We start from the raw sequence: 24,302 nt of genomic DNA, 5'->3' as shown, positions 1-24,302 counted from the left end.
CGCAAAAGTTGGGAAAAGGCAGGCTGGTGAGCAAGCAATTGGCAACTACGGCATCGATTCTAGAAACGCTGGAGGAGAGATGCTGGTAGAATTCTCGGAAAGGAATAGGCTCCGAATAATGAAAACCTTCTTCAGGAAGCGCAGCAACAGGAAGTGGACCTGGAAAAGCCCTAATGGAGAAAAAAGGAATGAAATAGATTTCGTACTCTCTGCCAACCGCAGCATAGTACAACAGGATGTAGAAGTGTTATATGGGGTAAAGTGCAGTGACCATAGGCTAGTGCGGTCTAGGATTTCTCTCAATTTGAAAAGAGAAAGAGTAAAATTAGTCAAGAATAAACAAGCCAACCTAGACGAAGTGAGGGTAAAAGCAGACCAATTCAGGCTGGTGCTCACAAACAAATATGCAGCTTTAGAAAAGGAAGATGAAGACAACATGTAGGTAATTAATGAAACAGTAACTAGGCTGATCTTAGAAGCATCAATTGAAGTGGGAGGTAAGGCACCAAGGCAACCAGCAGGTAAGCTCTCCCAAGAAACAAAGGACCTAATAACGAAACGGCAAAACATGAAAGTGTGAAACTCGAGAGGTCAGATAGAATTCGCTGAACTGTCGAAACTGATCAACAAGAAGAAAGTAAGGGGTATCCGAAATTATAACGTGGAAAAGATTAAGGAAGCAGTAAAATATGGACACAGCATGAAATCAGCGAGAAGAAAACTAAGCATAGGACAAGGCAAAATGTATGCACTAAAGGATAAGCAGGGTAGTATCATCAGCAATTTCGATGAGATAGTAAAATAAGCGGAAGAATTCTATACTTACCTGTACAGTTCCCAGAGCAGCCAAGCTACTTTCATTCGAAGAAGTGATGGACAGGATACAGAAGCCCCTTCTAAAACTAGCGATGAAGTAAGAAAGGCCTTGAAAGACATGACTTGGGGCAAAACTGCTGGAGAAGATGGAATAACAGTAGATTTAATCAAAGATCGAGGATATGTCATTCTTGAAAACCTTGCGGCCCTTTATACGCAATGCCTCACAATTTCATGTGTACCAGAAAGCTTTAAGAACGCCAACATTATACTCATCCATAAGAAGGGAGATGTTAAAGAATTGGAGAATTATAGACCCATTAGCCTGCTTTAAGTATTGTATAAAATATTCACCACGATAATTTCCAATAGAATCAGGGCAACACTTGACTTCAGTCAACCAAGAGAACAGGCTGGCTTCAGGAAGCGATATTCTACAATGGATCATATCCATGTCATCAATCGGGTAATTGAGAAATCTGCGGAGTACAATCAACATCTCTATATGGCTTTCATAGATTATGAAAAGGCATTTGATTCAGTAGAGATACCAGCAGTCATAGAGGCATTGCGTAATCAAGGAGTACAGGAGGCATACGTGAATATCTTAGCAAATATCTACAAGGATTCCACAGCTACCTTGGTTCTCCACAAGAAAAGTAGAAAGTTACCTATCAAGAAAGCGGTCAGGCAAGGAGACACAATCTCTCCAATGCTATTCACTGCATGTAGAGAAGAAGTATTGAAGCTCTTAGACTGGGAAGGCTTAGGAGTGAGGATCAATGGTGAATATCTCAGCAACCTTCGGTTTGCAGATGACATTGTCCTATTCAGCATCAATGGGGACGAATTACAGCAAATTATTGCGGACATTAACCGTGAAAGTGCAAGAGTGGGATTGAAGATTAATATGCAGAAGACAAAGATAATGTTCAACTTCAATAGCCTGACAGGGGAACAAGAATTCAGGATCACCAGTCAGCCTCTAGAGTCTGTAAAGGAGTACGTTTATCTATGTCAATTACTCACAGGGGACCCTGATTATGAGAAGGAAATTTACAGAAGAATAAAATTGGGTTGGAGTGCATAGGGCAGACATTGCCAAATCCTATCTGGGAGCTTACCACTGTCGTTGAAAAGAAAAATCTCCAATCATTACATTCTACCGGTGCTAACATATGAGGCCGAAACTTGGAGGTGGTCAAAGAATCTCGAGAACAAGTTAAGGACCGCAAAGAAGCAATGGAACGAATAATGTTAGGCCTAACGTTGAGAGACAGGAAGAGAGCGGCGTGGATCAGAGAGCAAACGGGGATAGGCGGTATTCTAATTGACATTAACACAAAAAAATGGAGCTGGGCGCGCCATATAATGCGTAGAATGGATAACCGGTGGACATTTCGCGCGGCACGCCGCAAAACGCCCGATTCCTGCCGATATTGACGCGCGTCAAAAACGCGCGTTTCTGCCGCTAGCGTGGCCGTACCCTTAGAGTTACAGAATGGACACCAAGAGAAAGGAAGCGCAGCCGAGGACGGCAGAAAACTAGGTGGGGCGATGAAGTTAGGAAATTTGCAGGCGCAAGTTGGAGTCAGCTAGCGCAAGATAGGGGTAATTAGAGATCGCAGGGAGAGGCCTTCGTCCTGCAGTGGACATAAATATAGGCTGATGATGGTGATGATGATGATGTGTCGCCTCATCAGTGACACCTACAAGAGCCGGCTTTCCCAGTAGCGGTCAGCACTGGAGAAAGGGTCACGTGAACATTACTTTCGTGATCATCGAAACTCGTGGCAGTAATAGATGTAGATACTGGCTCGCACGGCTTGTATCTACCTTGTACGGGAAAGGCTGCACCATGCCGCCGTTGCTCCTGGCGTATGGATGAACGGGTGGTTGGCGAAAGGTCGCAAGGTGGTACGTCTTTGCTCACATCGACGGAAGCGACCGTCGTGACGTTGGCTAGTCGACCAAATATCGACGTGACGCGATGGGTTCTCAGAGTTTCGAAGGTTCTACAGAGTTTAATCCCGTCAGCTACGCACTCCAGACTTCTCTTCCCGATGAGGAAGTGATAAACGCCCTCGGCGGTACCTTTCAGGATGTGGCCCACTTTATCTTCCGTCATGTGGCTGTTCGTTGACTTGTTAAACTTCAGTACCTCTTCAGTGTACGTTCTGCATGTCTCGCCGGTAACCTGAGTCCGCTGCGACAGCTTCTGTTACGCGCGCTTCTGCTTCGTGGCTGGGTCTCCAAAGCACTTCCGAATTTCTCCCATAAATAAACCGCAAAGATTGCCAACGCGTCTTTGCGGTTCTCAAACCAAACAGACGCGGTGAAATTAAATGAACAACCCGACGTAACATAACAGGTGGCAGCAGTCCAGCCATTATATCGGCACAACCACTTGGTGATTTCAGTTTTCAAAACATAGTGTGGCAAAACGGTGTTCCCTCCCTTAAGTAGTCATCTTCCGAGTGCACCCATTTTTTAGACACCTGCGCCGATTTTAATCCAACCCAGCTGATTCGTGAACCCACACGCACTACCAGCACTTCCTCTGATACTTTAGATTTCTTTTTTACAACAGCACCAGATTTGGTTTCTCCTCCAACATACCTTAAAGGAATCAGTGACCACTCGCTTCTCCACTTAACACTTAAGAAGAAAGTTCGCTCCAAAAAAACCATTAAAACTATATGTGATTACAATGCCGCCGATACCACATCCATTACAAATGAACTAGAATCATTCATTAGTGACAACACAGTAAAGTTTTTTGAACGTACCGCTAAAGAGAAGTGGTCATTGTAGAAGAACAAAGTGCTAACACTAATATATCGCTTTGTGCTTAAAAGAAAGATTGGTTCGTGCTAGTGGGGCCTTGGAATAGGGGCACCACCCTGCTGGACAAACTTCTTTAACCCCCTACCCCATCTGTGGACTGGGGTAGGAGCCTGTCCGGTTTCTGATTATAATAAAGTTTTACTACTACTACTACTACTACTGTTTCGAACCATGCCTCGCCATGGTTTACTGGAATTCTACGCCGTCTACGCAATAAAAATAAGCGTATTTTTGGTCGCGCCAAAGCAACTAACCTTCCCGAACGCTGGGCAGCATATCATTGCATTCACGCTGAATATACTATCGCTATTACAAACGAAAAAAAAAAGAATTTTTTTCGGTAACACCCTCCCATCACTTTTGCAGTCTAATCAACGTAAATTATGGAATATTGTTGGCGGCAAAGAAAGCAGAATAATAAAACTAGCCCGTTATGACAATGTCGCGATCCCTCCGAACCAGTGCTGTTCCGGCTTAAATGATGTATTTGCTTCCGTTTTTCACAAATGTGCTCCTGCCGCTCTATCGTCAGTAGCTAATTGCTCTTATTTACCAATGAACTCCATTTAGTTGAAGTTGAGGTTGAAGTTGAAGTTTATTTCTTTCTTTGCTACATACAGATAGAGGAACAAGAGCTAAAGGCCATGTGGCCTGACAGAGGCTCTTGCTCCTAAGTACGTTCGGCAAATATATTCAAAGCAAAATACAACACATAAAAAAAAGAGTGAGCACATTGTAGAAAATACAAATAAACAAGATAGATTTATATAATTATTACATGAATATACATTCTATGCTTGAAAAAATATTATTGGTATGTTCTTGGTATGTTCTATATTGTTATTGGTATGTTCTATATAGATTGGGTCGGCATACAAAAGTTGATTGAAAACCTGAAAAATGTTCTTCATCAGGTGAAGATTCAATCAACTTACTGTAAAATGCTTAAAATTACTGAACCATATTCTTCCATTATGCTTTCGATGCTCTCTTCCCAGTCTCTAGGTTCCTCTGTACTTCCAAGCGATTGGAAGGTTGGCAAGGTTGTTCCGGTCCCTAAATCAGGTAACACTAATTCCACCGATAACTATCGCCCTATATCACTGACAAGTATACCATGCACAACATTGGAGCATATTATATATTCTCATCTGGTGGATTTCCTTGAGTCTAACTTCTCCCTTTAGACTGAACAACATGGTTTCAGGAAAACATTTTCATGTGAAACGCAACTGATATGTTTTACTAATGATCTATTTAACCCATACTGACATGGGCTTCGATGTAGACTGCGTGTTTTTGGACTTTGCGAAAGCTTTCGACACTGTTTCACATGATCTCCTCATTCTTAAACTTAGCATGGTTAAAATTGACCCTAATGTTGTAAACTGGAATAAAAGCTTTCTGTCTAATCGAACTCAGTACGTTTCGGCTGATGAATGTTCATCCTCTCGCACTTCCTTAACATCGGGTGTACCACAGGGATCGGTACTGGGACCTCTGCTTTTCCTGATTTATATAAACGACCTTCCGAAATGCATTACCCATTCATCTATGAGGCTTTTCACAGATGACTGCGTCATTTATCGCAAAATTACCAACCACACTGATTCTGATAAGCTTCAAGACGCTCTTACAAGCATGTGTAACTAGTGAGATAATTGGATCATGTGACTAAACGTTAATAAATGTAAAACAATGCATGTATCGGACCGCACTAGCACTGACAACATGCTTGTTTACTTACTTCATGATACTTCCCTTGAATCCGTCAACTCGCACAAATACCTAGGTGTTCATACTTCACGTAACTTATCATGGCATACGCACATCAAACATGGCACTAATAACGCTGACCGGGTTCTTGGACACTTGCGTCGAAATTTCTCTGCGGCGCCTATGCCGATAAAGCTTGCCCTCTACAAAACATTAGCGCGACCTAAGCTAGAATAGGCATCCACAGTATGGGATCCCTATCAAATCACACTTATAAACACACTAGAATCCATCCAAAATCGCGCAGCACGTTTCATCTTATCTAACTATTCCCGTTACGCCAGCATTATTTCCATGAAAAACGCACTTACTTTTTTACCGGACCTTTCATTGCACCGTAAATGTTTCAGACTGTGTCTTTTCCACAGACTGTATCACCAAACCCACTATTAAAGGATAATCTTATTACTCGCCCTTCATACATTTCATCCCTTTTCGATGACATGTTTAAAGTTGGTGTTCCATTTTTTTAGAACAAAAATGTGTCAAGGTTCTTTTATTCCCATCACCAGCGCCGACTGGAACGACCTTCCTCCCTGCATCGCTACCATTTCTGACGCTGACAATTTCAAGACTACTGGCAATTTCAAGGCCATCTACCGAGACGCTCACAGTGCAGTCCAATTTCATTCTCCTCTTCTACATTCTGTTAGCACGTTTCTATATCCAAGGCGTTCATTTTTGAGCCTTACGGAATTTTTAAAAATCGCCTGTGTGCAAGCATCAGAGTTCTTATCATTGAGCTGGGTTATTCGATGAGGCGGATATTAGTAGCGCGAGAAATCGAAACACATGTTACACTAGTGAACAAAAATTCACTAAGTACCTTCTTAGTTAATTACTTGAGGACACATATTGCAATTTACAAATAGCAACCTGTGAGCTTCTCAAGCGTATCCACTTGGCGACACCAGTTTGGAGATATGCGCCATGAAACTGGCCTTAAAAATGCGCTGTTGTTCCACTTACTTTTTTACCAAAATGCTGTTTTTACATTGAAGTACAAATTAACTAGAACGCCAATGTATTTAGCCCCACACTTTGGGAAATAATATCTCGAAACTGGTGTCATCTTGGAAATTAATTTCAATGGATGCGTTTTGCTAACTCACCGGCCGCAATTCGTAAATTGCAACGGGTCCTAAAGTCATTAAATAAGAAGTTAATTAGTGCATTTTGTTACTTAGTTGAATATGTATTTAGATTTCTCGTGCTACTAATGTCCGCCTCTTCGAATAACCCAGCTCAACTATAAGAATTGTGCTACCTGCCACAGGCGATTTCAAAACATTTCGTAAAGCTTCATTTTGAACACCCGGTATATATCTCCAAATCTACCCGCCGAAATGCCCAGCAATCCATCAGCACCTTTACCGCCAGCCATGGCGATCCCAACGAGGAATCCAACGAAGTTTCGCTTAAAGCGGTATAACTCTCGCTGTATAATGTGGTCTGGCGTCACGACGGTCTGGGTCGCGACAAAAGATATTAAAAAAAAAACGATAAGAATAAAGCCAGCTTTGTGTCACGCAACACGATGTTTGTGAGAAGAAATACACGACAAGTCAGCAGTTCTGACTCGACGCTGGTGCCGAAAGCTGTCACCGACCGAACATTGTTTCTACTGGAACCCGAAGTTTGGTCGCAAGTTTATAGTTTTTTTTCTCAGTACGTGGAGCGGGAACGGGCTAAAGTGTTCAATGCATTGCACTGTTGTTCATCATTTATTTTAGCATTGAAAGCCCCAGTACAATTTCGTACTGGGGCATTCAATGCTAAAATAAAGTGATGATAACGATGATGATGATGATGATAGACTGCGACAGATGCAACACCTGATTAGCTCAAGCAGGCTATACGTGACTATTTGCTGCCGTCTCGTTTCGAAGGAGAGGAAAGCAGAAATCCTCATCATAATCATCATCATCACCATCACCTGAGCATGACCGCCACCACCAGCTAGGACTGCTAAGAAAATGAGCCACATAAAATTAAAAGAGGGGCACCCACTCGTCATCATTTATTTTAGGTGTTACGCACCGAGCTTTGCCGAGATCAAATTCAGGAATGCTTGTGCTCATCTCAATCGAAAGCATGTCCAGTCATATTCCGAGCATGCGCAGTTCGACTTTTTCGCCTCTAGCGCACTCTTGCCTCGTGATATGCGACAAGAGATATTGCGGCGAGTGTGCATTGTGTGTCTCTCCTTTTGCTTACGACAAAGGGTATGCGTTCTGACAATGCTGTCTCTCATGGCAGTAAATATTGTACACCCGTCCTAGCTTCGTACATATTCAACTCTCTCCAGCGACAGAGTTACAGAATTGTGCGGCGCATCGGAATTACGGCCACGCTTTGCAAAATGCCTGGAATTTCACGCCAGCAGTGTCTAATGTGCGTGTAACGACCCCAGCACCAAAGCCCTGCCGCCTCGAGGCGAGGAGCGAAGCACCCGAGATCGGTGACCTGTGACACAGTGTAACTCTACTGCACTCCACGCAGTGGTTGAAGCGTATCTCTGGGTGCTTGAGCCGGCACAGAAGTAGCGTTTTCCTCAAGAGGCTCGCCGTGGCGTTGCCCACGTGGGTGAAAGACCTCGACGCGGGGGACACGGCGATGCTTGTCGGATGGATAGCGATAGCGCAGCTTCCCGCCCGCAAAAGGCTTGCGTGTCCCTCGTTGCGTCCTCTCGCCGTGCCTCACTAATCGTACCAGGAACCGAGGACATAGGCCGGCTGTTGCCGAAACTAGCAGCTCCTTTCTCACGTTCCGCCTTGAATGAAGTCCTCGCAAACAACGTCCTAATCGGGGCTTTGTAGACTCATAGACTAAGCAGCGGTATAGCGTCGGCTCCGAGGTCCCGTGGCCGCTTACTGCCAACAGGAGTTAACGAACGAGGTTTTTCAATAGGTGATGTTCAAATGGCACGCCCGAGCAGCGGCTGTCCCTGGGCAACCGAAACACGCCTTGAAGGGCATGTTCTTGCTAATTGCGTGCACCGGAAGCGATTGTGCAGCCACCAACACGTCATAAACGCCATGTTTTAAACGCAATCTATAGATATTCATTACAGATCCCTTTTATGTTATTCACCGTTTCGCTTGTTCCGTCTTTCTTGCTAGTCAGAGCAGCCTTATACTAGCTCATCAGAACGTAAGCGGGTAGTGTTCTTGCAAACACGTTTGTGATCATATCCAGTACTAAAATTAAGATGTCATTAGCTGATGTAAAATGAGCCTGATGTCACGCAGAAACGCGAACTGTTTGCAGGGATAAGCACGCGAGTGCAGTGACGGGGAAGTCGAAGTACTGGTCTCTAAGGCCAAGGTTCAAGATGAGTGCGGAGCTTACACCTGTAGTGCGACAGAACTTACAACTTTACATTCTAGATGCCAGCCCTGTTCTCTGTCTCGAAGTAGTTTCTCAGAAAGGAAATTTTTTTTTTATGTCGCCTGCATCGTTTTAAGGCAAGACAATAGATGTGACCGGTCGCTTCCTTGGTTCACTAGTAGGCTTAAAAATCATACTCCAGTAACACGAGATGATGAAATTTCAAGTTAGGCGCGAGTTTCCTTACAAAATGTGCCAAGAGAAATACACGAGGACGAAGTGCCACTCTGTTCTCACTCTTTGTTATTTCCTGAGCGTGCATTTTATTTAATGAAAGGATAACAAACCTTTAAGTACTAGGCGTCGCGTTAGTCGCAAGAAATGATCATGCGTACATTTTCATTGCTTTCTTTCGAAGATTTGTCTCCGGTTCATCAGTGTTATCAAGTTATCGCTCGGCACAAGAAGCGCCTGTGTCCGAAGTTCTTGAACGTTTTCACTACATGTATAACTGGACGTTCATTGATTGTCCCGTTTCACCCATATATTGTTTTTTACAGAAGGAAGATTCAAGTATATAAATTACATCGGACGTCGCGTGGACACAGCTAAAAAGCTTCCCAAAGCCGTCGCCGAGCATTTCAACCAACCAGGTCATACGTTTGATGAACTTACACTCCACATCCTAGAGTCTACTTTCCGTTCTGCGCGAGACAGAAAATACAGAGAATCATACCTCATCGATAAGTTGAAGACGATGCAACCAATAGGCATAGTACACGTTTCAAAGGGAGCTTTAGAGTCTATTCGCTATGCTAAATTTGAAACTAGAGGCAACAGCATGTAGTCATTTTTGATTGCGGTACTTGATTTCTTTGTTTTTGTGATTTGGTTGTCAATATTATTCCAACCTCCCCACCTCCATTTATTTCATTCATTACTTTTGTTCTTTTATTTATATATTAGTTCTTTTTCCACGGGCAATATTTTCTGCCGCTACTTTTATTTTCCCTTTCAGATGATGATGATGATATAATGGTATCCCCTTTGAAACGGGGTGGTGACAAGAAGAGTCACTCAGCCTGCTTGATTTAATTAGGTGTGCTACACATGTTTTTTTTTTGTCTAGCATTTTGTATACGTTTCATTAATATTTTTTCCCTCAATATCTACCTTGTACTGCTTCCTATGACTGTAAGAGATCAAGTCAGGTCGTATGAATCTCTTCCCTGCTTTTTTTCTACCAATAATCTAATCGTCTCTTGCTTATCTCTACTGCTGACCGGTTGATGCTTCCGTCCACTTTAAATTCAAGCGCTTCTGGAAGGTTCACGTTACCTATACTGTTCTCACTGCGTGAATCCCTTCACATTCCATTAGAATGTGTTGAGTGGTCTCTGGATCTTTGCCGCAGCATACACATGCCTCATCTAGTTCCGAATATTATCTCCGGTATGTTTTCGTCCTTAGGCAACAGGATCGAGCCTCAAATACCAAGGCACTGCCCTTTGTGTTATCGTACAGATTTTCATTTCTAAATTCTTTCTTCTCATTCCTGGTCCTTTTTGTTTCCATTCTTTGCGTCCAGTTCACTGTCTCTATTTCTCTCACTTTCTTTCTGATCACTCCTGGCTGTCTATTTACAGTTTCGATTATCCTGTACTTGGTTGCCAACTTTCTTGACCTCTTCCTCCATTCTGTGTCCACGCTTTTCAGGTATAGATATTTGTGCACTTTTGCCGCCCATTTATTTTCATCCATGTTCCCGAGTCTTTCTTCAAAACTAATTTTGCTCTGTGCTGCTCTGACTTCAAAAGAGGCCTAACCCATGTCACCTTGCACTGCCTCATTTGTGGTTTTGCCGTGGGCACCCAAAGCCAGTCGGCCTACTGATATTTGGTTAACTTTCAACCCCGACAAGTTACCCAATTTTAAGCACAGAGAGACGATAGAGAGACGATAGTTTACTGCCCTCCAGCGGAGCTGATAAACCCTACCAGGCCCCTTCCACGAAAAGAGGAACATACGTTCACACCTCAACCGGCTGACGCACGGCGCTACCTCATGTTCCTCCACCGACGTTGAGTAGCACACTTGACTTTTCAACTCTACACCCTCGCCGCTAACACACCCTCAATTGTTGCCTCGCCCACCCACCTTACCCTCTCTCCCCTCTAGAAGAACCGTAGCTACTGTATGTATACGTTGCCGAGGAGAGCATACGTCGTCTTGAAAAAGACAAGGCCACTTGCCGAAGCGTTCGCTCCTGTTTCACCTTGTTCTTGTTTTGCTCATCGTCTTGAATTTCCAGTTCCCGCCTTCGCCGTGTTTCACCACATGACATAACCAAACGTACGTACGATTGTATAACATGTAGTTGCTGACGACGTCACAATATGTGTTTCTGTCGATCGAGCTCGTCCGCTACTCACGTAGAACCCAACAACCGTCGCGTCGCAAGCTCATACCGAACGGTCGGCGTAGAAATACCTTTGCTGCCATATGATCGTCTCCTACGTGGCTGTTATCGTGTTTCTGTCGTCACACACACGTACGCTTGCGACTACCCCACATAAATAGACAATGTGCACAGACACGTTCGTTCATCTGGGATTTGCGGAGCCCCAAACAATGCTAGAAAGTCAGATACCTGAAAAATGCTTCTCTTAACGTCACCAGGCCAGTATATAAGGTTACCCCTGGGGCTATCGAGAACAACGAGAACTGAGAGACTGGAGGCCCTTGGTATTTACAACACACATATGAAGAACGCCCCACAACGGTGGTCGGGACATAGAGAGAACGCTTGAATTCGACAGAGCGAGGAAGGGCCCTCCTTCAAAAGGTGGGATACCCTCTGAGAGCGCAGTACGGCGGGAGAGAAACAATTTTGCTTTCAAGACACGAAGGAGAGAAGATTCTAGTTTCAGAAATCCCGAACACTACTAAAGCAGAAGAAAAACGCAATCACAGGCCTTACAAAACAAATATGGGAGAAATCCTGAAATATACTACACGGGCGCGTTTAGATTGGGAACACACACATTTACAGTATTAGCCCTCAATCAGTCCACAGCATAACAGCCTCTATTCGGACGCCTTCGGTCTGCACGGCGAACGCAGCAGCCATGGCTCTGGCTCTTCGAGACGCAGAGGCAAACGAACAATCTGCATTGGTCATGACGGACTCCTAGGCAGCATGCTGTTCGTACTTGATGGGTACCGTCCAACACAAAATCCACAGTATGCTAGGCACCACCACAGAATTGCACCGCATGAAAATGTGGTTCCCGGAACACTCTGGACTCGAGGGAAACGAGAGGCCGGACCGAACTGCTCGAGGAATAATCATCCGAGCACCGGGCGGTCCTTTCGAGAAACTCCCGATCCGCCCGCATGACATCCTCGAAAACCAAAGAAAAGAGATAAAAACACCGCCGCCCACATCCCGACCTTACGGGGGAACAGGCCGGGGACTGGCGCAGTGTCACAGCTGTCACCGATTCGTCGTCAGCGCGAAGTCGATCGACGGGGCAGACAAGCCGGTTGGTCGTTCCGTACTCGAGCGAACACAGTGAGAGAGTCATAGTCGGGAGTAAAAAAAAAAAACAAGATATTTATCGGCTGATAAATATACACAAATTAATAAAATACAATAATAAAAAAAACACAACACAGACTAACACACCTGAACTTAATATAATACAATGATGAAGACAAATAAATACGAGCAATTAACACTAGATATAAAAATGAAACAGTGCGAGGATCAAATACACAAGAATACACTATTTCACTAAAACAAAGTTCAAAAGGAATCAAAGTTCAAAAGAAAACAAACGATGTCATATGCGTGGCCGGGCAGCAGAAGCAAGTCCATAAACCGTGAAGTCGGCGCCCAGAGCTTTCCCGAAGAATGCTGGCCGGCCGATCTTGTTGAGGTGGATGCGATTGCTGAGCTGGGTTTCCCGGGAGTCTAGATTTGACGTCTTCTCTCAAGCAGGTTGTTGAGCTAACTTGAGGCGAAGTACCGTGAGCTTCGTTGCAGACGTTGGTTTGTCGTCTCGTGCGTCAACTAGTTCCTCGGAGTTCCTACGTGGACAGGCGGCCCAGGCGATACTGGAACGCACTAGCCCCCCGACGGCTTCTCAGCAGCGCATAGGTTCAGCTTCTAGACTAAAAAGCAGGGCCCAAAACCTGCGCTTAAATAGCCTGTCGTTTCCCTAGTTCCCTATGTAGGGGTACTGCCAGTATGCAGAGTTCACCTAATTAATTTATGACTCCTCCCAAAGGTCTTGGCCGCGTCCCTTTCACCATGGACGAGGTCCGGTAGATTCCCCTCTCTCCAAGGTCGAGCCCTGGCACTGCACCACACGCACACCTCTGGGGCCACGACGTTTTTGACGCCCGTTAATCGGCGTGTCGCCTTCTCGAAATTATACGCCGCACAGTGAGGACACCACGTTTCTGGCGGCCATTCATTGGCGTCAAAACCACTCGAAAACTCTCGAAAATATGCCGCTCCGTGACACGCAGCATGCTGGCAAACACATATTCTCACCTCTGAATACTTGTTAAGATACACCCTGCACTCACGAGTGTCTCATTTCGGAAATCGCCTGCCGTTTGTACGCAGGCGCGAGTACTAGCGAGTGCGAGAGAGCAAATCTGAGGGCATTTGCTCCTTGAATGTCTGACATTGCCTAGGTACTGCAGAGGAGAAGTTTCTTTGCTGGTTTTGAATGCGTTTGTCCCTAGGCGTGCCGGCATTGCGGAGTGAGGTCTGCTGGCGCAGTGCAATGGCGGGTACGATTATTGGCGAGATTGCACGTGCTGTCCATGCCCGGAACCTAACTAACCTAACCTAACTTGGCGAAAGGATTCAAGGCACAAGGGCGTCGCACCGGGTTTTAAAATTCAGATGATTCGAGTGGCTTTCCAAGAATCAGGTACAGTTTCTTCTATCCATCGATTATTCATCATCATCATCATCAGCCTATATTTTTTATGTCCACTGCAGGACGAAGGCCTCTCCCTGCGATCTCCAATTACCCCTGTCTTGCGCTAGCGTATTCCAACTTGCGCCTGCAAATTTCCTAACTTCATTATCCCATCTGGTTTTCTGCCGACCTCGACTGCGCTTCCCTTCTCTTGGTATCCATTCTGTAACCCTAATGGTCCACCGGTTATCCATCCTACGCATTACATGGCCTGCCCAGCTCCATTTCTTCCGCTTAATGTCAACTAGAATATCGGCTATCCCTGTTTGTTCTCTGATCCACACCGCTCTCTTCCTGTCTCTTAACGTTAGTCCTAAGATTTCTCGTTCCATCGCTCTTTGTGCGGTCCTTAACTTGTTCTTGAGCTTCTTTGTTAACCTCCAAGTTTCTGCCCCATATGTTAGCACCGGTACAATGCAATGATTGTACACTTTTCTTTTCAACGACAGTGGTAAGCTCCCAGTCAGGATTTGGTAATACCTGCCGTATGCGCTCCAGCCCAATTTTATTCGTCTGTAAATTTCCTTCTCATAATCAGGGTCCCCTGTGAGTAATTGACCTAGATAAACGTACTCCTTTACAGACTCTAGAGGCTGACTGGCGATCCTGAATTCTTGTGCCCTTGCCAGGCTATTGAACATTATCTTTGTCTTCTGCATATTCATCTTCAACCCAATTCTTACACTTTCTCGATTAAGGTCCTCAATCATTTGTTGTAATTCGTCTCCATTGTTGCTGAATAAGACAATGTCATCTGCAAACCGAAGGTTGCTGAGATATTCGCCGTTGATCCTCACTCCTAAGCCTTCCCAGTCTAAGAGCTTGAATACTTCTTCTAAGCATGCAGTGAATAGCATTGGAGAGATTGTGTCTCCTTGCCTGACCCCTTTCTTGATAGGTAAATTTCTACTTTTCTTGTGGAGAACCAAGGTAGCTGTGGAATCCTTGTAGATGTTTGCTAAGATATTCACGTATGCCTCCTGTACTCCTTGATTACGCAATGCCTCTATGACTACTGGTATCTCTGCTGAATCAAATGCCGTTTCATAATCTATGAAAGCCATGTAGAGAGGTTGATTGTACTCCGCAGATTTATCCATTACCTGATTTATGACATGGATATGATCCATCGTAGAATATCCCTTCCTGAAGCCAGCCTGTTGTCTTGGTTGGCTGAAGTCAAGTGTTGCCATGATTCTATTAGAAATTATCTTGGTGAATATTTATACAATACTGAAAGCAAGCTAATGGGTCTATAATTCTTCAGTTCTTTAACGTCTCCCTTCTTATAGATTATTATAGATGTCTAAAAGAGCGTTTGTACCTGTCGGCCAGAGGTTTCTTAGCATATCGTACGTAATGCCGTCCGGCCCAGCAGCAGACTTTTGGCTACATGATGCAATTGCACATTGAAGCTCGCCAAATGTGAATACAGGATATAATTGAGAATGTTGTGCCCATTAGTCACAGTCCGTCACTCTTGCGTGATGCGTGACATCACTGTCATAGCCGCTTGTCCAAGCCCGTTTCCTTTAAAAACCTAACGATGTGTGTGCTGTGTACGTTATGTGCTCTCTCTCTCTTTCTCCTCCCCATCTTTCATTCCCCCTCACCCCGCTTCCATGTGTAGGGTAGCAAACCGGTTGTCCTGAACTGGTTAACCTCCCTGCCTTTCCTTCTCCACTCTTTCCTTCCTTCCTTCCTTGTGCCCATTAGCAAGCATCAATTTTCTGCTAAGCTAATGCTACTGAGTTATCAAATTCTGCACATTGGGATGAAAAAGTAGGTCTGGAAATAAGGTCGCAAGATTCATCTGCAAAAATTATCTCACACGTGTCCTGGGCTACAGCGAGAGCACGAAATGGCAAGCTCTGTATTACTGGGTCGCTTAAAGAGCGAATTACTAAAAACATTATCGGGACAGACGTGTGAGGAGACCACGTGCTGCAGAAATCACGCCAGCACCATTTGCCTAAATTTTTGATGCGTCTGGGCATTGCATTGTGAATTTTCTGAGCATATTTATTTTATTTACAAGGTTTCTGCTAGCCTTAGAATAAGGCCGTAAGCAGGAGTGGGCAGTGAGGCAATGTCTCTCTGGTTGAACAGAATACATTATAGCACACTGTAATGTTAAACAAAAGTGTTGAGAAAAAAGAAAAACACTGAACACACAATTGGGAACATATTTAGAGAAATACAAATAAATTACACAATGCAGAACATATACTGAAAGATGTGCCAAAGTCAGAACAGTAAAAGGATTAGAACAGATACGATGACCAAAAAAAAAAAAAAAAAAAGAGAAGGTTGTCCTGCATATTTGTATGCTTCTAAATTTCCTTTCCGTTGGTACGCTCTTTTGGATCGGCATCTGATGGCTCTTAGGTGTTCATACTCTCCGTCAACTGCAGCACAATCTTTTGCAATTGAGACCTTCTTCGTGCATATGTTCACATTATCCTGCAAAAATTCACTAAATCGTTAAACAGTTGTATGCTGACTAATTTGATTCGTTAGGTGGCACCGAAAAGCTTTCCAGTTGGTTAGCCTGCTGCAACGCCTGATATGATTAACCTACGTATTCGCATTACGCGTGCAAAGCTATTACCAACTGCGCTACCCTGGTGCCCTAGTCCCACCCCCTTTCTTGGGCATTATATGTGCACTAGATTTAGCCCTGGGAGTTTTAGCCAGCGGCATAACTCCCAGCCGCCATGCCACAAAAACTTAATTGGTAAGAGCACCAAATGGGCGTAATGCAAGGACATGGTTTGAGATTCGACCTTCGGCATATTGTTTTTTCCTTCCACTTTCATTTTCCATTGCTTAATCACAGCTTCATGCCAATTTGAAAACAAGTAATTTACTCCGTTTTTTTTTTTTTTTGCTCTTAGCGTCATGTGATTTGTCAATGTTTGTGGCGCAAATGCTAAGCAAGTAAAGAAGATGGACAGACCCCTTCTTAATCTTAGCGACACAAACATCGAAATCTATGCAACAACTAGCCCAACATAGCACTTGGCTGAACTTCATGGGATTGTTCTTTAATTTATTTTTCTTCAGTGCAGTGAGGTGTGATTTCTCGACATTTACATGCGATAACTATGTAAAATACGCCCTTCGTAAGGCTCCGTTCTGCAGTGCATCCTTGTGTTTCTGTCGGATGTATACGTGTGAGCTGCAGACCCATAACGCGGCATTACACAAGTGACGCTACTGAGAGTGTACATAGCTGGCTCGAGACTGCGACAAGTGAACATGCAGACGAGATAGCGAACCATAGCATCAAATGCGGAAGTGAGAAGTTATAATAAAAGAAAAAGTAAAGTGCTCTGACATTCTGTAACCACAAGAGCTTTTGCTCGAGCCTCATAATCCCCCGCCGTCCTTACCTATATGCTTGTGCGCCCAGAGCGACAATATTTACGTCCTTTCCTTCGAATAAACTCGAGCCTTTGTCGCTTGTACGAGCGCGTGCCTCTGGTGCCTTCCTGTCTGCACAGACGCCGTCGTGCCTTCTAATCGGACCCGGCAGTGATAGTAGCCCGTGTTCCCGCGTCAAGACGATGTTGACCAATCTCGATGTGGGCAAGCCACCAAGATAGCCGCATGACACCGCGTCGCCGTCGAGCCGCTGTATCCCCGTCAACAGCGCACACCGTGCTCGCCAGAGTGTCAACACAGCTCTTGAAAGGCCGCTTCAAAATTGTCTTTCTATTACAACGCTAAGTTCACGGTGTGAGCCAAGACGATGGGGCGAACCGAGAGCCTCAGTATTGAGTAACAGTCATTTGAAGCCATAAACAAGGAAGCCAACGAAAGCATACGTGAAATGACGGTTTTTTTTTTTCATTAGTGACTGCATGATAGATTTAAATGCAGATGAAGTTCATAATTTAGTTGTATATGCATTTATATTTTTTTCTGCAAGAAATGCCCGCCGATTGGAGTAATCTGGCTCGAGGACTGCAATTATGCCATGTACCACAGGGGATTCTTAAAAACTCTTTATACTCTATGTGGAATCACCCTTTATAGGTTGGAGTAGGCAGATATGCGTAAATTAATAAAACGTACATTATTAAACGATATTAGTAACGGAGCGCAGTTTCAAAGCATACCTTGACATTCCCACTCAAGCCACCGGGCGTCCTGAAGACGGTCGTATACATCGTTCAGCTTCTTCGAGCAGCTCCTAATGGCCCCTTCAGCTTGAGATATACCGACCAGACCTTCAACTAAGAATCGATAAGATTAACCGAGGTCTCCGCTGGCCCCGAGTTGACCCCGAATAAAGCTTCCTCTCAAGAAAGACAAGCTTTATGTTGGTGCCAACTCCGACGCTGCCGATTCAAATATATGTAAAACGAAGAAATGCTTTCATAAACAACTGCAGGACCGATATGAATAAACTTTGCTGCAGTGGAGGGAGAAAGCAATTTCTAGTTACGGCATCAAGGAATATTTTGATTTAGGGTGTGGATGTTCTTACAAGAATTGGCGTAAATTGTTAAGTTTCGAAAAATAGAAGCACGAGGTTTACAAACATGTAAGTTCGCACCAAAGCAGATATAGCAGCTCTGTAAAATAAATCGTTTAGAGTATCTCAAGTGAACAAATTTGATATACAAACACACAGCTTACATGAAATCGTCACAATGTTCATGACGGTTTTGCAAAATTCATACTGATAAATTAGGGATAAATTTCGTAGCGGTGAAATTCTGACGGGTCCAAGTCGACAGTCGGATCCAAGAGCACCAGGCTGCTAGTTCCTCGCTGCGGTGAGCCCCGGCTTTGGTGGGGGGCCCCAGTACTCGTGGAGCCCGAGTCCCACCAACGCGGGACTCCGGCCTTACGTTGGTCTTCTTGTCGAGGATCCCGGCTTGGGGAACCCAGCCTGGCGGCCACTGTTTGGTTCACCCCCGAAGCACGTCCGCTCGCCCAGACTTCCAAACTATACACTGTCCCTCGCTGCACGCCGACCGTCACGTAAGGAACCGGTCGGGCGACTGGCTGGAAAAAACTTCACAGGGTCTCTTATACCTAAGACAACTTGAAGGTGTAAGCCAAAGTGCCGATGCATTAAAAACGGGCACATGCCGTACACATGCCCCTTAATTCGCTTAGTCATCCTCCTTAATTCGCTTAGTCATCCTCCTTAATTCGCTTAGTGTACTTCGCTTAGTCATTCATCTTAAGTGTGTTTGAGTGCCTAAATAACTCTATCTTAATTAACGGTGCCTTAATACGTTCGCCTTCATTAACACCAAAGGTTGTGGGTTCGACTCCCACCAGAGGTCGAGGGTTCGTAGCCCTAATTAACACCAAAGGTCATGGGTGTGACTCTCACCAAAGTTCGAGGGTTCGTAGCCTTTTTGTACCTTTCGTGACGTCGACGCGTTTTCGCTAAAATCGACTGACTGATTATAAATGTCCGGGCTTCGCTTTAATGAGGCAGCTCCCCTCCTCATTTACAGCGCCTGGGGTGCCTCGATACTAGAGGCATGGTGATCGGGCACCCCAACTTCGCTGTGTACGCAGGGCCACGGCTCTTGGCTGAGAGGCTGTGCATGCCCAGACGTGCATGCACTGCCTGACAGCTTCCCTTAACGTGCCTGCCATTTCCCCCGAATGCGAACTTGGTGTCACACTAAGAAACATTGCCGATAATGATTGTATATTGCTCTGAAGCTTGTGCTTATGAGGAACCCCAGGAGCTCGTATCTAAATAACTGGGAACGGAGATATGGTATTGCATCAACTGCATCAATTTTCATGCGAAAGTTTCATGTTCTGATTTAGGCCGCTAGTTTTTTACGCGCACCCGTAGATGCCCCGTCTGTCTAATCAGCGAGATTATGTTTGTCTCTGCGATGGAAGCGAGCGCCTGAGGAGGAAGGCGCCTGGAGGTGAAAAAGTCGCAGTTTCGCTCGAAAGGCGAAGCATCGATTGCGAAAGCAAATTAGTAGACAACTATACGAAATAAGGATAGTAGTTTTATCGGCCGTATAAAGTTTAAATATTCGCTTACTAACTAAATAAACAAGCACGGTTTCACACGCACACAGGTAAACATGAACAGATCTCGCTCGATGACCGCGGGAGCTCGTCAAAACGCTGGAGTGAGAAAGCGCGCGGCAGCGAGCAAATTGACCTTTGCGCTGGCGCTCGCTTCAACGCGAACGAAACGTCGAAAGCCCAGCGCATACGAAGCTACCGGCACTCGGCGAATGCACTTTGGCCCATCGCAGATCGCTTTGAAGATGACAGACGCGTTAGCAGAACGCACCCTCCCCTCTCCCCCCTCTCCTCTCGTCTCTGTTTTCTCCTCCCCGTGCCTTGCGCGTGAACGAAGACCGTGCGCTTCCGACCGCCTTCCTCTCTCGCGTGCGCGAGATTAACCTGCGGTTGCCGGCTCACCCTGGCACGCTTTCACTCGCACACACAACGCACGGCGCGCAGCTAAGATTTTATCGCCGTTGGACTTTATACGGAACATCACGGCGACGGCAAAATGCGATTGGAGTGTCCGTATAATTGCTATCGCAATAATAAGAGAATCGCCGCGTTCGCGCCCTTTCCGTTTGTAGCTCGACGCCGTGGTGCTCGCTGTGGATGTTCGCGGCGTCTATACGCTTGCGCGCAACTCGCGTTCACGAAGTGAAACGTCACTAACGTTTTCCTTTAATTTGCAAGGAGTGTTGGAAATCACAATATTTCATGAGAGTGAAGTTTCAGATAATCATTTATGTTCCATAGACGTCTATAAAAGATAACGTTTAAGACATTGCACTTATATTATAAATATCTAGATTTATCCAAACAACTTTACAAATAGATTCCATGGATAATCAAAGTGCCATCCAGATCACGTTGCTGTAACTTTGCAAGCATATCGCAACTCGACATATTGACCTCTAATAGATAATTACTTTAGGCATGCAGAGGTCTATACAACATCTAGTGATAATTTTCAGTTCACGCTAATGAGTCATATTTGCTGATGCCCCAGGAAATGTACTGTTAAGGACCATTTCTACTTATTATGCAAAGCAAGGTCAGTTTTATTGCGTGCACAGATTAGTACACACGCCCGCGACGCGGAAGCGCAGCGTACTCATTCTCCTGGACTTCCCGCGTGGAACACTGAACATATTAATACAACTAAAGTTTTAAAAGTAAATTGCATGAGAAAATAGGCAAAGTAGATTTATACGTATGAGATGCAGACACGATAGTTTCCAACTATAATTTGAACACATAACAAAACATAACCCTGTCGTAGGAAAACTGCAAAAAAAAAAAAGCCTATGGGGCGGGGCAACTATTCATGTGTGGTCCGAAAAAAGTATTTTATACGATGTTTTTACGACATACATTACACATCATGTGATAACCAGCGCAACGCGTCATAGCCACGGGCTACCACGATTCGGAACAAAAATTGTCTGAAAATTGTCTACGAGCCTTCACTGTGTAATCTGAGCCTACAGTTCCACCTTTTAGTCTGCAAATTTAGGAGGTACCGATTTCAGTGTGAATGTCATCTATGCGCAATAAAGCTCGGTGAACTTAGTGTTTTCAAAGATGATGTCGCATAAAAATTTAACTACAAAACTTTATTTACACCCCAAAGCCGATACGGCATCTTTTAAATCTTGAAGAAAACCTGCATTCTTGAAAATGTTTGCACCCTTTGGGGCTTATCATGTCACACAACAATAATAGTCATTTGTCTTGCGCGCTTTCCTTTCTTTAACGCTGCCCGCCCGGTACTACCAGGTCATGAACCACATGCGCGTCAGAAGCGTGACATAGCATTCTCGACAGGAAAGCAGTTTCATGTAGTAGTTTCGCAGTTTTCATGAAAGGACTACGACGTCAGTCTGTTGCGTCCATGAAGAGTAATTCTAAAGTAGAATGAACGTCAATAAGACATTGGCTCTACTTGATATTCTACAAAATAAATGTTAGTAGGATCTGCTTTAGATCTTACGCTGAGACGTGGAGGATTGAATCATACTTGGATGTTGTAACCCGTCTACAAAAACGACATCACACTTCAGTTAACCATGCATGTTAAGACATCTGAACCGCACCACTCTGAAATGTACGTACAACGAATTTCTGAGGGGAAATTTCAAAACTTGCATAAATATTGAAACAACTTAACATAAACTATAAAATCATGCATCCCACTTCTCCGCTTCAGATGATCCGGTCAACGTAGATTGCAGAACAGAGCTATCTCATTTTGCTGCAGAGACTTGTAAACTTCATGCTTCAATTTCTCGGAATTTGCACGATTTTGAGAATATTTCTAAAAGTATTGAAGCAAGGAATCAAATTTCTACTTTCTATAGTTGGTAGAAAGGGACTTTCTCGCTTATATTCAACAAATTTTAATAAAATCAGTGAAGTGGCGGTATACTGCGACAATTTCACTGTTTCATATGCATTTGAAGGCTGAAATCAGAGTTGACTCCGTGTGTAAAGCTTCCCCTTAAGGAATTCTTTACAAAGGGCCTTATTTGTGAACGGTTACAAACTTGTAACCGTTCACAGTGCTCGTATCACTGGTTTACTGTAAAATCAGTAATTAACCTTACACAGGTTAAACTTTGACTGTGCGTCAGGTATAGGCTGCCCTTATTTTTACTAGCTATAAACATGATGCATTGTGGAGTTCTTTGAGAACATTTGGGAGTTCGACTTCGTGAAAAAAAAAAAACGTATTATTATTTACGTACAAAGTTCATTATTAAGCCATAGCTATCGCAGGTATAGCTATCGAGGCTTCCGTGCGCGTTGTCAGAAAGCTGAGCCGTTCTTGAACTCGATGCGCCCTCTATCGAAAAGAAAAGAAACCTACGTATTCCCTCCGGCCTGTGACGACGTGACTCCTCCTTGGACGGCACCCTATTCCCGTGTATCGCTCGGACTAGCATTTTCAAATGCGTCCGACTTTATAATTGGAGTGGCGGATAGCCCACTTTCCGAATTTTGCGGATGAGGTTAAACGATCGCGCGCCTTTCTTGCGAGTGTCCATGTTTCAGCAAGGAAAGAGCAGCGCTTGCATCAAAACCAGATCAGCCGCACAAGCGGCCACTTACAGAAAACAGTTTTTGGACATTAGCCTACACGGACATCAGCGCGAGCCGCGATAAAGGCACTGCTGCTTTGGCTATGGGATATCGGATTGTTCGAGGAATTGTTACTGTGAACTGGTAAAGACAAATTCGGGGATATCACTTGCCAAAATCAGGATCTGAATATGAGGCACGCTGCAGTGGCGACTGACTAATTTTAACCACTTGGGGTTCTTTAATGTGCACTAAATCTAAGTACACCAGCGTTTTCGCATTTCGATCCCATCGAAATGTTGCTGCTGCGGCCTGGATCGAACACGTGATTTCGAGCGCAGCAGCGCAACGCCACAGCGAAAGCTACCGCAGTAGTACTGTACATTGCTTGACGTTGTATGTGTTGGTGATACATTGACGTTGTGAACGCCTACATGGAGCGTTCACATACTGTTGAAAGTGCCCACACACACAGTTGTGTATTTTATTTTTCATCCTACTCTCTCTCTCTTCTTTTTTCGCTTCTCATTTTCACGCCTTTTCCCCTTCCCCGTACAGGCTCTGTGTCTTTTTCTTTTATTTCTTTTTGAGACCAATGAAAGGATTGCTAATGCACTTTCCATCGTCTTTTAGAATGAAGAATGCACTCTTTTTCCTACGATACCTGCCGATTACACATGTGCTCTCAAATGCTATTGCACCCTTGCGGCTTCTGAAATGGTTTACAATATTATCTGAGCCGACCCGATCAAGCTTGCACTTGCACACGATGCTCCCTGAGACGGTCATCTAAACATCGCCTAGCCTGGTCAATGAAACACATTTGCACGCACGTTGCATTTCTTACGTACGCTTGCTTGCTCTAGCCATTTACTTGATTAATTAACAAGCTGTGGTGGCTCTGTGGCAATTACGTTCTATTGAGCACGTGGTCATGAGTTTCAACTTGAGGGCATGTGGGCAGCATTCCCATGTAGTTGGAACAATTACTGGAGCATCGAGCACTATAGGCGCACGGCTAAGAAACATCAGTTAGTTAACTTGACATTTAATCATCTGAAATATTCGACCTCATTATTTAAGAAGGTTCTAGCTTGGATCATTTTTAATTTGAAGCATCTCATTTTCGCCACTACATATTCCCGACATGCCATTAAACACCCGTTGTCAATAAAGTCACTTTGTACGTGAGTAAACTTTTTGCTTATTTATAATTTATTCTTTTTAAACTATTTCATTAATTTATTTATTATTTATTTATTTATTCATTGATACTGTGAGTACATTTCTCGGACCATAAGAGGAAAGACGTATTCGATATATAAGAAGTACATGTCGACAGTATACAAATTGTTAACATATAATAGCTATTTCGGATTATTTTAATGAGCATTAAAAACATTTTCAGCTTTTACGGGCCAGAACGTGCAAAAACCATGATAT

Source organism: Dermacentor silvarum, chromosome 11, assembly GCF_013339745.2.
Source record: "Dermacentor silvarum isolate Dsil-2018 chromosome 11, BIME_Dsil_1.4, whole genome shotgun sequence".
NCBI classification, from domain to species: Eukaryota; Metazoa; Arthropoda; class Arachnida; order Ixodida; family Ixodidae; genus Dermacentor; species Dermacentor silvarum.
The sequence above is the reverse complement of the archived record's forward strand: the minus strand, read 5'-3'. Positions refer to the sequence as shown.